At 33.2% G+C, this 15,405-nt stretch overlaps 1 long non-coding RNA gene across 1 annotated transcript; it reads left to right on the forward strand.

Annotated features, from left to right (window-relative positions):
* The first annotated feature begins 1,409 nt into the window (after positions 1 to 1,409).
* Positions 1,410 to 14,827, forward strand: LOC125650775 (uncharacterized). Its single transcript, XR_007361102.2, has 2 exons — positions 1,410 to 1,622; positions 14,749 to 14,827. It is a non-coding gene; the product is annotated as an uncharacterized LOC125650775 (long non-coding RNA).
* The last annotated feature ends 578 nt before the right edge of the window (positions 14,828 to 15,405 follow it).

Consider the following 15,405-nt stretch of genomic DNA (forward strand, 5'->3'; position numbering starts at 1 on the left):
GCCCGTTCATTTATTTTTCGGCTACAGAAAGGAGTGTCCGAATTATATGAGAACAACATATTAATGGGTTCCCGTTTTATAGAAGATTGAAATGAGGATAATAAAGGTCATTTGTTCTCTAACACTTTCCACAAGTCCTCACAAGGGGGATCCAAAGTGGAATAAACTCCGGCTGGCTTTATCATTCCGAATTATATATGACTAGATTTTTGTACAATAAACTTTATTTGCCTTCTTTCGTTTTATCCGCCAACTTTATTTATAGCGAGAACGGCTGTCATATCCCTTAACTCTCGTAAAATTGGCAATAAAAGGGAATATCAACGTTCACATAATGACTATGTCAACAAACGTTTATGAGACTCTAGATGTAAAACGTCATGTTCCTGTTCGATAGAGTGGCCGCCCCGACTAAATTCAGATTACGAGTTCTCGATAAATTACTTCAGAACGCTTTGAAATTCGACATAAGATTTAATTTTCTTTTAAAACGCTCTTTCTCTCTTTCTTTCTTTCTATCTCCTGTGAACAATATCGTATATTTCTAGATATACGTGAGGAAATCATTATCGCATGATTTAGGGGGTCACACCACTCGAAATAAAATTACTCGCTGTATTTTCATATTGCTGAAATACGTGTAAAACCTCTAGATCAACAAATCACTCGCGAAATCATTCTCTCGCGATTTGACGACTACAAGTAATTTCGCGAAATTAAGTACTCGCGTGAAATATAGAAACTACAGTACTCTGTACATATGTGTGTTTCACGATATTCTTTGCTATACATATGAACTAAAATACAGCGAATCACGAACCATCCTTCATCTTTATAACGACTAGAACAACAACAGTATTTCCCTATCCATCACAAGACTTGCCATACGGTGCCAGAAACTATATCCTTCCTGGAGCAGTCGGATTGCTAATCAAAATTTTATAATAATGTGTCATCCTTGTTCATGACAAAATATCGGACATTTTTCCCTTGCTATCTAGCAGACGACATGATACGCCACTGTACCGCGCGTGTACCGGACGTTCTAAAGCCGTTCCGCAGTCTGAGGGATTCTTCCAACTCAGTTCATCGTCTTACAGCAGGCTTGTAAGAATGACAAATTGTTCAAATTTTATCACATTTTCGATCGCTACCTTTTTTCTTCTTCTCTGAACGATAATCTTTATCTTCCTCGTGTTGAAATACCTAAATCTCCACGATTTCCTTCCAGTGCTTCCTTGCCTGCGATATTATTCGGTCGTGCAAATTGTCGAATCAATACTAGAACCCTAATCATAGAGAATATACGGGACTTGGCGTACTTTGTTTTCCTATGGCTCCTAAAGTCAACATGGACAAATTCAAATAAAACGCTCATATTTTACTGGTTGAACTACACCATCGTTTGCTTTGTGTATCAGTTGGGTTATAAACTGCGTTACATAGCGCTGTTACTTCAATTCGGTGCACATAGTTTTCAGTTTGGTCTCAGGCATACATTAATTCTTCCCAAAAGTAGAGAAAGGAAGGGAAAGGTTGCTTGTCCCCCTGGATATGATCTGATTGTGTTCTGTTGTTTGTCTGTCATCTTAGGATGTAGCCGTGATATCATCAACAATTCGGTAACTATCTATATTTGCTTTACCCAGCTTCGGTTTTCGTGGACTAGTGTTATTTAGATATTACTGCCATGACGTCTGCTCCAAAAAATGTTGATTATGTACTGTTATAAGAAGGCTTACGTAAATCATAGTCCTGGAAGTAAGGTGTGATTCAAAGTGGTTTTATTTTTTTGAACTAAAGGTATTGGTTCGGGGGACTAGGGGAATTTATGATCTCGTACTTTAGATTAGAATAAAATCTTGCATGTATTTTTTGGTGTCGATCAGACGTTAGGTCGTGGCGGGGTAGGCCGACAACCTTTGGACATCATTCGTCGATAATAGGACACATGGCGGTCCACGTTTTGAGGCCTCAGCTTCTGATATCGAAATCTTGATAAGATACAAAGATTTTCTCGTACTTGCTTACTTTATCGGTGACATGATTTGAGAAGTTTCAAACATTTTACGTTTCAGAGCTACTTTTTCTATTACAAGTTGTCCTGGGGGATTTTTTTTTTCCAAAGCAGGAAGATCGAGAAGAAAATCTACATGTGTATGAAAATGGTCACATTAAAAGGAAATCTTTGAATCAAGTAAAATCAACCTAAGAACACCTACAGCAGACATTTAAATACCTTTAACTAAAGAAATAGAAATGGCTTTTCGGGGGGACTCGGTCACATTTTGGATATTGCACATCGCTGGATTAACTAGAACAACCCGACCGACGTGATTCCGTGCCGATTTCAATGGAAGTGGAGATAAGCAGGCCGTTTTGGAGCCATTACTAATCATAATTAGACAATTTGCGGGAGCATTTTATTAAAAAGAAGTCGAAAAATCCTCTGATGAATTTCTCCGTTTTCAAACTTCGGCCACCTGGACCTGACAAATGTTGGTGTTTGCTTTCTCTTGTTAGAGCTACACCTGTTACTGAGCTGTACACATGTTCCCTCGTGTTATTTACTATAAGTAAATTTGAACACAGCAAGACTTATTGACAGACAAACTGTTTTAAATATATCATAATGAAAAAGTCAATAAAAGTAACAGTTATATGATTGCCCTGTATGCATCTAGATAATTCGTTTTTATTTGATCTAAGCGACTTCCTGCAGTATGTCTATAGATACCAGTGTTGTGGAGTGGGCGCTGTGGAATTTCTCTTGACTTTCCTTCAATCACTCAGCAAGTTGTTTTTAAAACAACACGTTTTATTTATTTCTTTGCTTTTAAATCTCTTTTTTCAATTTTTCTTTCTAATTTTGTTTAACAGCGACTTTATTCACAGGCCTGTGAGAAATAAAATATGATATATTGATTTTCATTTTTCAGAATTAAAACAGTTTTAAGCATCTACAGAGATAGAACGATGAATTAATGTTTGATTAAAATATCTAATTGATTTACAAGTAGATAACTCCTTAAAAGAAAATCTCGCTAGTATTTTAGAATTGAACATTCATGTCGACACAATTTCCTTTTCACAATCCACAACTAGTGTCTGAGTGTTCCATATCGCCCTTGCTAATAAACTGGGCAAATCCAAGGTACTTGGTGCTTTTTAGGAGTAATTAGACAACTTAGGATAGCTGGAGGAGCGTCAGGCTCAAAATATCGATAGTTCGTGCGTACTAGCAAAGATAACTATAGCAATTTGGACAACAAAATTACAATTTAGAATTCGTAAAGCCAAAATGGACCATTTCCGTCAATATCAATCCTAAAATGACCATGTCTTCTCATTGCGTGAATTTATATATAAAAATTTTTTTTATCACATTTTAGAAAACGGAAACTCATTTGACACGAACGAGCAGATCGGTGAATCCAGTGTTCAAATGTTTAGGATTATGAACGTTTCGCGGGAACCAAAGATTTTATCTCATCCAGCATCTGAAGAGATTTATAACAGTTCGCTTCGGAAAATGATTATTCCGTTTTGATGGCGGTTCGCTCAGGTGTAGAGATCGGGCCCATTATTCTATCTGATTTTATTGACGTTTGGCGCAATTCCGTCATTGAGATCCCAATGATTCGTTCGCCATAGTAAATACGATTTATTTGCAATGTCTGTTTGTAAAAGCGCTTAATTTTTATCATCCACTTTCAAATAATGCGATTGAAATGAACAAGAAAGTTTGATAAAGTCATTAAATTTCCCTTGTAGGCACACATCATTGGTGTGTTTGTATGAGTATGGTGAAACAATCCGAATTTCCCCCGTCTTGGTTACAATTAGATTGCCGAATAATGCAAACGTAAATAATTTCTTCTACAATGACAATGTCACCCAATTCTCAGTGTCTTGTCAAATTAACTCAACCAGTGATTGGGAAAACTTGATCATTGCTTTGACAAATCAGTTAGCAGTTTTGTAAGATTTGTACATTCCTGTACATTCTAGTTGTGGTTTTCTGTGTAAATTTTTACTTTTGTCTAAATATATAAAACAGTACACCCATCTTCTGTATGTTAAATCTATATCACGCATTTATTTACTGCTTTTTTAACATTATGCAAAATTTCTTCGTAAACATCGTGTTGTATTTATTCGTTTAGAAACTATTTGCTACCTCTCAAAAGAGTATGGGTCAATGTGTTATTTAATCTAGTCTATAACTTTTGTTTAAAAAAGTCAATAAATCATTGCAATAAATTTTCATCCATATCACCCGCGCTGGTCACGTGCATGATACTTTCATTATATACCGGATGTTTAAATCAAGCATATATGGAAAGCTTGCGCTCTAAAGCAATATCACTAATAATAGAGAACGGACTATTTTTGGTGCTTTGTGACCATTGTACTTTAATTCATATTCAAATATCCTACATTAACTAAAAATGAAATGTTGCACTATGGTCTTTGTAGAGTGTTATGACAGTGTTAAACACACACAGTGTTGTAAATTCTGGTCAATTTCTGGATAAAATATACGAAACATGATAACAGTCGAACGAGACGAGAAATCGACATTGATGATAAATGAACTTGTAATGAATTCAGAAATTTGTGAAAGTTTATTGTATTTACTGCAACATGTTTTTCACCAATCAATTAATTTGGTGTTGCGGTCAATGATATGTCATATAGTTCATTCTTTCTTGTGTGTGTACACACAAAACTGAAACAAGCAGTGAGGTAAAATTATTTGTTATGAATTACATTACCAAAGAGAATTTGATCCTTTCCCAGACAGAATGTCATTAGGGATATAACAAAATTTTGGCTGTTTAAGGAAGTAAAGCTTCAAAGTGCTGAACTACTTGTAGATTTAGTTGAACCGATTTGTTTCAGCTCAGCTGAAATGTTCCAAATTTAGAAGGGGAAAGCAGCTTTGGACAACACGTGTTAGGGCGTTGTTAGGGTAACGGAGATTTGCTATAAATCTCGGGGATCAATGACAGCGTCGATATTTAGCGCCATAAAGGTTTATTTATCATATGGCAGGACGGACCGGCCAATCACGTTAATCACTTTGATATCGTCAAAATACTCCCCGATTAGCCCGGCATTTTGTCCATATTTACTCGGTAAATACCTGCTAAATCAAGCACATGTTTTTATTTATGCATATTGTTGGAGAATCACAGCGACAATATGAACGCGAGTGTTTAGTACACTGTGTAAATTATTTAAAGAAGTTTGAAATTGTTACTAATGAATTTTACGTTCATTTACCTGGATGAAGTTTTACAGTAAAATACCTATAAAGGTTTCATTTTTCATATGTACACATCCACAATTCTTTAATTTGCGCCTTTTTGGAAGACTCTTTCTGAAATATGTCATCTTAATCAATTAAACGTTTAAAGACACTGACGTAAACCGTCAAGAACAATCCACGGAGACTTCTGAAGAACGACATACCCGGCCTCGCTTCTTTCTGTCTGCTTCTTTGGCAACAGATTCACGACATCCATATATAGGTTGTCTTGGCATGCGCCGTCACGCGTCTGATGCCATCAACGGTCACCTTAGGGGAATGCACCACTGCTCGTCCAACGCAGATGTTTGTAATTTCATTTTCTGATGACCATAATATCTGTTCTATCACTGTTTAATATTTGTCTCAAGATTCTGATTTTTGGGTCCCTAATCTAACAGTAGAATGCACAAATGTTCATGATTTATGCATGTCAACGAAAAACTCTTTTTAAAAATTACAGTGATGGTACTATCTAGAGTTCATAGAAAAGTTAAAAGTTGCATTTAGCAAGGTCTATTCTATGGCAAGTTTAGATCTGAGTAAGTATTGTACATGTAATAAGTCAAGTTTAGATCTGAGTAAGTATTGTACATGTAATAAGTCAAGTTTAGATCTGAGTAAGTATTGTACATGTAATAAGTCAAGTTTAGATCTGAGTAAGTATTGTACATGTAATAAGTCAAACTCAAAGAGCGCTACATGTATATGATACATGTATATTGATAAATTACGATGTGATGCCGGTATCTCTCTCGTACAAACTTGTCGAAATAGCGCCGAGGTTAGTAGTCAGCAATAGACTGGTACATCATCCCCGAAAATTGTGTGGAAAATGAAAATTAATAAAATTTAAATAAATATATATCAATAATTTCTAGACTTGTAAAATCAATTTATATTTGAATTATTAGTAGGACTGGTTTGTTGTTGGGTTTTTTCCTCATTATTCTTGATGTAAAATTTATAGTGTAATCGTTCGATTCAGACATTTCCTTGTTGGCATTTAACTCTCTTCATAAAATTCTCTCTGATGTTTTTCTAATCCATCTATCTTGAAATATTAAATGGTATATACAACCTCATCTATTATTTCTGTGAATATTCTAATTTTGTTTTTGATCACCATGATACAGTAATCAGATGTTGCTTATCACCGTTGCCTCCACTACATAAATGAGAAATTTCATTACCCAAGTTCAAAGTGTGTGTGTGTGTGTGTGTGTGTGTGTGTGTGTGTGTGTGTGTGTGTGTGTGTGTGTGTGTGTGTTGTCTTGAAACTAAGTAGCCACTATTAATTGAAAGACGTTTTGTGCAGGTTATTTTTTTTTTGTCTTTATTAAATCATTAAAAAAGAAAGTAGATAACCCTATGCTGACCAGTAAAACAATATAAAAAATAATTTAAATTTGGGGAATATTTATGTAATTTAAAGTTTAGTTCTCATACATCACAACAACAGAATAAAAGATTAACACCTGTTCAATGAATACCGCCTAATTGTTGAAAATATCAACAGTTTTAACAAAAGAATATATCTGAACAAATTGTATTTGTGACATTAACAAAAAGAACGGCAAATTGCCTCACCAGGGAGGGAGGTGGAAGCGTTTAGTTGTGTATAAAAGAGAAAACCGACACGAGAGAACGGCGTATTGAACAGAAAACACGTGCGCGGTTCTATAATTAAAGATTAAAGTGTGTGTGACATTTTAAAAACATAAAACAGCTTTCTGAAGTATTCCCTTCGACAAAATTCGGTGATATTTGATACACTTTATATTTGAAGTGTTTCGTAGTGTTTGGGTGTCAGAAACTGATAATCTGAGTCCATTCTAGTTTACATGTCATAAATCGGTCTGAATGCCTCATTTATTCCACACCTGGAAAAAAATTCAGTAAGTAATATACATATTCATAAAGCGATAGAATTAGATGCAACAATTGATTAAGTTGAATTTGCGTATAATTTTTGCATCAAATAAATTTTTGCGATGCAAAGGAATTTTAGGAGGATCCAGGGTTAGGGTTAAGTTTTCTTTTTTACTTTATGTATTCTTTTTTAATGCCTTCTGGTTCATTTTTTATTTATAATCGAACGGCTAATTTGCGATATTATTTATATTCATTTAAAATCGAACAGTTAATCCACACTGTCATAGAATATCATTCTTAGTAAGCAAGGTAGTGTATATTTGCCCAGAGCGTGTTTTGTTTGTACTTTCTCTTGCACTCATGCGTATTTTAAATTAACAGCTGTTTGTATCCATGTTTAACATTTCTCTGTATCAATTTTTTTTTTATATTTTTGTTTCCAATAAAATATGACAATTGATCAATTTTATGAAATCCAATGAACAATTTTGGTTGTTAGAAAGATCAAACAAAATGCGCTTAAAGATTTCCCATAATCGATAGCAAAACATTTATAAACACCCCTTTATCCGAGCAAAAACAGTTGTTTTATTTGCTATTATCAAATCGACAATAAAAAGGTTAAAACTTTGATGTTACAAAATCGTCTTTGGGTTTAAAACTATGTGTGCTTTGTCTAATCATTGCTACGTAAGGTATTGTTCTTTAAATAAACTTATTTGTGGGGAAAGTTGTGAATTGGATGGTGTACATGTATGTTACTAGACATTAGTGGGGATACCTATATGTGATAATGATTGACTTAAACAAACAGATAAAAGAAATTTACCTTTCTGATTAAGTTAGAATTTGATTTGGGCCAGGAATGAGAGAGAAAGCTAAGTATAGGTATATGCTTTTCCTCTTTTCATTTTTATTTCAACATGGTATTTACAAACCCGAGAATAAATTTGTATATTTTACTATTGCTTCCTTAAGATTGTTGATTTCACTTCATTTCATTTTATTCAGGTGTAAAATATCCCAGAATGTCATGATTATAAATTTAAAATCACAAATTGAAACCTGACATAATCTAGAGCACCATGTAATTATAACAATTAAAGAATAAGTAACGCGAATAACATATAATGATATGATAAATTAAGGATAAACCATAAAAGCTGAAATTAGCGTATTTCCAATGGAATCCTTATAATCACATAATAAATATGATGAACAGACAAAAATAGTAAACAAAACAAGACTATTATTGGAATTTTGGCAGGTTTTGATTAATAGTTGCATAATGCATTGAAAAAATGACATGTTTCGGAAATATTTTAGAATAGAAGGTTGGAATTTTATCAAAGAGAATAAGTATTAACAAAACTGGACACGGTGTCATGTGACATCCCTTGCCTTACTGGCTAATAGCGACTTTACAGTTTTTTTTTAAAAAAAATTTGCTTTTTGTTTCTGAAGACAAAGCATTCCAATCCTTAATGACATTGTATTAAAAACCAGAAGCTTCTTTGTATTTTACCTTAGTTAGGATTTTTTTTTTATTATTGGTAGCAATTCTGGCATTATCATTGTTTAGTACAAATTGATCACAGAGAGGATTGGGTGATACGATTCGTACGTTTTTGCTAAATGATTCTTCGACGATATTATTGAGGATAATTCTAATTGACCAAATTTGAACATTCAATAAAATCAATAGTTTGATATATTAGTGATTGAAATCAAATAACCAACCAAATGGTCATTTTGACATCATTAGTTACACAGCCTTTATTAGGAGGTAAATTACAAATAAATAGAAATTTTACCGTCTTTTGACCGACATTGTCAAAATCGAACTTCTCCATCTTTCATAGAAAATATCGGTGGTAAATTAGCACGGTTTTCACCGGTGTCCAGTTTCTGCAAGCTCATTATATTTTGCAAGTGTGTCAATATTTGTCAGGAAAACAAACAGCTAGCACAAATTGGAAAGAATAAGAAGTAAAGCAAATGACCATTGCTTCGTTCACAAAGCTGACCGTCCGAAAAGTCTTTGATTATCAACTAAACGCAGAATTTCGACGCCTTAGGCATTCAAAGTATGTTTGCTCAAAATTCCGAGTAATTAGCAAAAATATACACATTTTAACATGGTTTTGTTAAATTGTCACAAACTTTAACTTTTCTCACGCAAAACATTTTTGTAATCTAGGTAAACTTGGTTTTACGTCATACAGGGGTAAAGATGAAATCAAATATTTCGTGCCCGAAATTTTTTTCTTCTTACTTAAACTACGATTATATATGGTTAAAATACACCATGTAAAACACAAAGAACAAATATCTCGCTGTTTATTGTTCGTTGTTGTTGTTTGTTTGTTTGTTTGTTATTTTGGTTGTTTGGTTATGTTGGTTGTTTTTTTGTTATTTGTCTATGGTATGTATTTGGACAGCAGGACTTTGTAGAGAGATAAATTATGACTTATTGTAAATGAAATGAGTATTCAGATTTCTTTCACAAGAATAAAGATGACTGTTGGCAAAATATAAAGATATACTGTTTAAGAATTATTCTAAAAAAAATAAATACAACATACATACATGTCATGAATGAATTTAACTGATTCCAAATACAAGTTTTTTATTTACAAATAGTAAATAAGCAAAGTAGAGAGTAAACATCACTGCAAATATGATTAAACTGATAAATCTGATATTATATTTGAGCAAGATGTTGTTGAATTTGATGGCAAAAGCTCGTATCTGAGAAATATACACAAACACGCGCCAAATCGTGTGTGTTTGAGGCTACTTCCCGGCAATATTCAAATACTCAGTGCTCCGTCAGTTTATCTTACCGTAAGACTTGATACCGAATTGCCAATTTTCCTGTATTGAAATGTAAATTTGTTCTGTTCATTATGCTGTTTCTTTAAATATGCATATGCAGGTAGTGTTATTTACATGAAACACATCGTAAATCTATCCACTGAAATATTCAAACACACACTGTATGCAAGTGTTAATTCACTGTTTAAAGATGTTTAATATTATCACATTCTTAATTATATTAGCAAATTTTACAGAGAAAATTGTTTTTCATAGATTTTGTTTACTTTTTTCATTTTCACACAGCCAGATTAATTTTAATTCCTTTATCAAAAGGGTACCTTTCCGACAAATGTAAACATAAACTACTTTAAGTTGTTTTCACTGAGGAAAAGACCCCCTCCTACCAAAGAAATCAACCCAATCTTTTCTGTCGGTCAACAGTACTGTATGGTGTTGATTATGAATAAAGTGTAATTACATGTATTTATCATTTTCTGTTTGACACACACTGATATTTTTAATTTCATCTCAAAAGTAGTCAACTATCAATTTTCTGATATAAGATCCGAAATGCAAATACTCATTTCCTTTTTCTCCTTGAATATTTCTTCCCGTTATATCGGTACTAGCTAAGATGTGGTCCGGCCTCAAGACCATAATGTGAGAATATCCTTAAGTCTAAATTTCAAATCCAGCCAACTTTTGAAATAATTTTTATAATCAAATAAAATTGTTAGTATATATTTGCATTCCATATTTTTAGAAACCTGTAATTTTTTTTTTTAACATTTGTGCTAGATAAATCCTAAGATACAAGTAATCAAAATTTTGTCTTAATTTTATTCGCAGTTTATGGTCTTGGGGCCTGATTTAAAAGGGGAATAAGCTCGGGGTAAATATAGATATATTTTTTTAAAAGTAAAATTTCCATCTCCAAAAATGTATTATATTTTACTAGTGCCTTTAATTTTAACTGTTAAATGTTAATTTCACTTTATTTCAAATATTTATAACTTTTTCGTTTTACTTGTATGATATTGTTTACTTAATGTACAGCGCCTTTGATTGTATTTTATTGTAAAATTGTGCGCTTTATAAATGTTAATAATGATAATAACAAAATATCTTCCTTTGTTGTTTCATTGAGTGACGAAGGTAGCAAGCATTGCAGAAAAATGCAATTTTTCTGTAATGATTGCTAACTTCATCACCCGATGAAACAACAAAGAAAGACATTTTATTGTTTATATTCAAATTTTTAAAAAATATGATATCTTATGGTTGACCCATTCGTTACATTAAACAAAACAAACAATGTGCCCTTTTTGTAAAGACCCCAGCATCCATTTTGTTTGAATGGCAAAATCAAGTCCCGTTAAGATATAGTTTTGTGGTAAAACTTATCGATATAATTGATATATTATAAACAAAATCAAAACCATTACAACAACTGCCGAATTTTCTAAACTGTCCGAAGTTATAACACCATGTAAACTTAAGTGTTAATATGTGGCATGCATAGCTGGGGAAAATCCAATGAAACCCGAGAAAACAATCTAGAATGTGCGTTGAATCAACCGATATACAATATGCCTAGGTTCAGTGGTTAGATGATGAGCATTTCCGAAATACATCTCGCACTGTCCGAAATATCAACACTTTTCCTTAGCAGAAAAATAGAATACTATAAAACATCTTGTAAATTGAAAACGTTGACAATTTTTTTAATGACATATGTTTTTGTTTTTTAGGGGGGGGGGGTCTTAATAATTTTAAAATGTCTATATGCTAATGAAAGGCTTTACATGATAGAGGTCAATACCCGTGAGAGTGGAGCTATTTTTCTATGTGAAAAAGAGAAATTTCCTTGAGATACTGCGCGCTCATTGATTGAATGAGATACATTTTTTGGTGAAAAGTTTTTAAAAGACCACCTAAAGAGGCTTTTCGTTTTTCCTCTTTTCCCCCTTCTTTTTTTGGGTGGTGGGTGGGTGGGTGGTGGTGTTTTGTTTGCTTGCTTTTTTCCTTTAATGTGTATTTTTTAGATTAAGGATTTCATATGGGTTTGTCAACGAACCCCACCCCCAGCAATTGGACAGAGGAGCTCCGCAGCTAATCACGACAGCTGCCATTTGTTCCAGCTTTGCATGAGACAACCAAGGCTGGTTTAGGTTTTCGAGGTGTCCATGTCTTGTATCTTTGCCATCAAGGACTGAATTGAATATATATGATTATTCAGAAGTTGATCTTCCAAATACACGGGAAATATCCCCTAATCTATTTGGATATGCCAATTTTCATGTGAGAATGCATAAACCCTCTATTCCTAAACAGTCCTGTTTTTACACACACTTTTGTTTGGAATGTGCAGTGCTATTCGTAACCCTAGCAAATCATCTTTTTGAAACCAGAATAAAAGGCGGAACTGTTTGTCGTTCAATTCATCCAGGTTTGATAGGTGATAAATCGATGACTTTTTAAAAATCTACATCCTCCTCATCTGGATGTAACATTATATTTTGCGCCAATTTTTACTTTAATCACAACGCAGTGAAACCTGTTTTCATTCGTTCATTTGCTCATTTTTATCCAATCAGTTGTTTCGTAATGAATGGTTTTACACGTACTGTTTGTTGAACGTAACGTTACGTTGAATGCGTGTACTAGTAAACATGCTTCTATTTGTGCACGTACACGGTCAGTTACTGGACCTCTTTACTATCTCGAGTGCACGACCTGTTATTTCGTGTGCTCAAGATCGCTCGACTTCACATTTTGAGCGATCGACATATCACCAATCTATAGATGCATGCATATTAACTTTTTAAATAAATAGAAAGAGAAATAGTGTGTTGTATTCCTAATATTTCATGCAACATCTGATGCATTACCCCAAAACTCTATGGCTTAATTTATTGCTTGCTGTCATAATTTTTCTGTACTTTGTCTAATAATATAGGAGAAGGATATATTAATCGTTGATATATGCAGTACGATGAATGCATTTGTGTATACCAGCGGCTAACCACTCTTTTTTGTGGGCAGGCAATATTTTTATGCTAGTCTTTTTACATATGTGTATGCAATAGGGGGTCATCTTGATAGACCTCCTATCGGATGTTTTTATTTTGTGTATATATGTTCTCTTTCTCAATGTTAATTTTATAGATGTATGTAACAGGAGGGGGGGGGGGGGGTCATCTAGTCATTTGCAACATATGATCTTAATTTTTACTTGGTTTTAATTACCCCCCTGTACTGTAGATACTTTTTGTCATTTACTAAATAAATGACATTTTCTATTCTCAAACTTGCTTTGATTTGCCTGCTTTGAGCAAAACACGAGTGCAGTCCACTTGGCTGGTGTTTGTTTACAGGTCAATAAGAAGCATTCACAGATACCGGTATGTTTAATTGCCATGCATTTACATGCAAAACATAATCATTGGCATTTGTGTCCATAACTCACTACCCAGTGTATTATTGTAATCCAACGTGCAGATGAAAATAGTACTTATGCAATGACCATCCATTGCGGGTGAAAATTCCATATATAATAAAAGCACCTGGTAAACATTTTGATTTAATATCCGATATCAAGTTGAGCGCTTGAGATATTATGTTGTTCACACGAGACAATGAGTCGAGTGCTTTTGATGTGAAGTCGTGATAAGTCGAGCGGTCTAGATATTAAGTCGTGATAAGTCGAGCGCTCTAGATATTTTAAAGTAATTTCACCCTCCTGTGATGTCATCAGATTTTGCAAAATCAATGATTTATTTAGATTTATTCATGATAGGAACATAAATTTTGTTGGAGTCTTTTCCGATAGGTATTGTAAAAAATCTTGTTAAAAATAAATTATTTCAAAAGTCTAAGTTATAGATGAATAATCAATGATACGTTTTAGAATATTGAATCCAAGGGCAATAACTCTGTTTTTATTGATTTCTCTATCAAGTCTATGCGATCGATTTCCTTTTTTTTTTTTTTTAAAAGACATTTCGTATATATTTTTGTGAAGACACAGTTTCATGAAATTGTTATGAATGCTATTATATTGTCATAACCAGTTTGTATAAAATTTTGATAACGCTGTTTAAGAAAAATTGCCATTTTCTGACGGTGATAATATGATTCTGTTTATGTACGTTTCGCATCTTAAAAAGTGAGATGACCTATGCGTTTTATTTGATAATTTGTTAGTTTTGACTCTAATGAATGGAAATAAATACACTTTTAAAACTTGTATGAGATAAAACTGCGAGTATGGAGTTACCTTAAATCATGATAAGTCGATTGCTCAACATAATTTATGCCAAGCAAAAATATCTGTGTGCCCTAAATATACCACCTCATATTCTTGTATAAAATACCAAAATTATTACCTTGCATGATAACTTTGGAACTTGGAAGTAAAGTTGTTAAAATATGTTAATGATAATAATGATGAATAATTGAAAATGGGTTGTAGGACAATTATCTTTTTCAAAATGAGATATACATTATAATTCCAAAGGCGATATTAAAGAAATATCGCTCGATGTGGAAACGTCCCCTTGTATCATGATAGAAGAGTAGTAAAAAGAAATTTAGTGACGAGAGAGAGAGAAAGTATGCTGGACCATTTCTATCAATATTTGACATATGGTTTTTGCGAAAATTTGATTACTTCACCTTATTATATATGTATCTAATGATTAAGTAATTTGTTAATGTTTTATTTTTTATTTTTGCAGGGTCAATTCAACCTCGCCATTCCCAAGTATAGTAAAGATGGTATTATATAATTATAAGCAATAAAATATATCAAAGCTACTTATTTTTATTTTATTTTTTTCTTTGCGTTTTAATTCAGGATTAGCTAATAAAACCTTAGTTATATCCACATGTACAAAAATCTATTTTACGCCGCAATAAGCATAAAGTGCAAATTGCATTATATGACATCGGGTATGCTCTGAATTTTATTTTTATATTTTGACCAACCAAGATATGAACGGGCACCAAACCTGTTTTGAAATAACTCTTTTGGCTTTTTCTGCATAAGGAGAGCAACGAACTTGTATCAGCAAGAAAGAGAAACGGCAATTTGTAATATCGCTGTCGTTGTGGAAGAAACTGCTGTGATGACTTCCGCCTCATTACCACCTTTGAAAAAAGTAGTTCACTCCCATGCTTTGGTTCAAGTGTAATAATTTCCGCTATGCACATATTGAATGAAAGTCGTAGAAACTCCACTTTGAAAGGTAATGAGATGATCGCGTTCACTACGTTTAACATGTGGTAGGCTTTCAGAGACTCATGGTCATCAGTTTGTTAAAATCAGATTGAGTTATCTTAATAACGTTCTTTATTGTTGGATATCAGATTGCAAATACACAATACCAACATTT

This window comes from Ostrea edulis, chromosome 5, assembly GCF_947568905.1.
Source record: "Ostrea edulis chromosome 5, xbOstEdul1.1, whole genome shotgun sequence".
Lineage (NCBI taxonomy): Eukaryota > Metazoa > Mollusca > Bivalvia > Ostreida > Ostreidae > Ostrea > Ostrea edulis.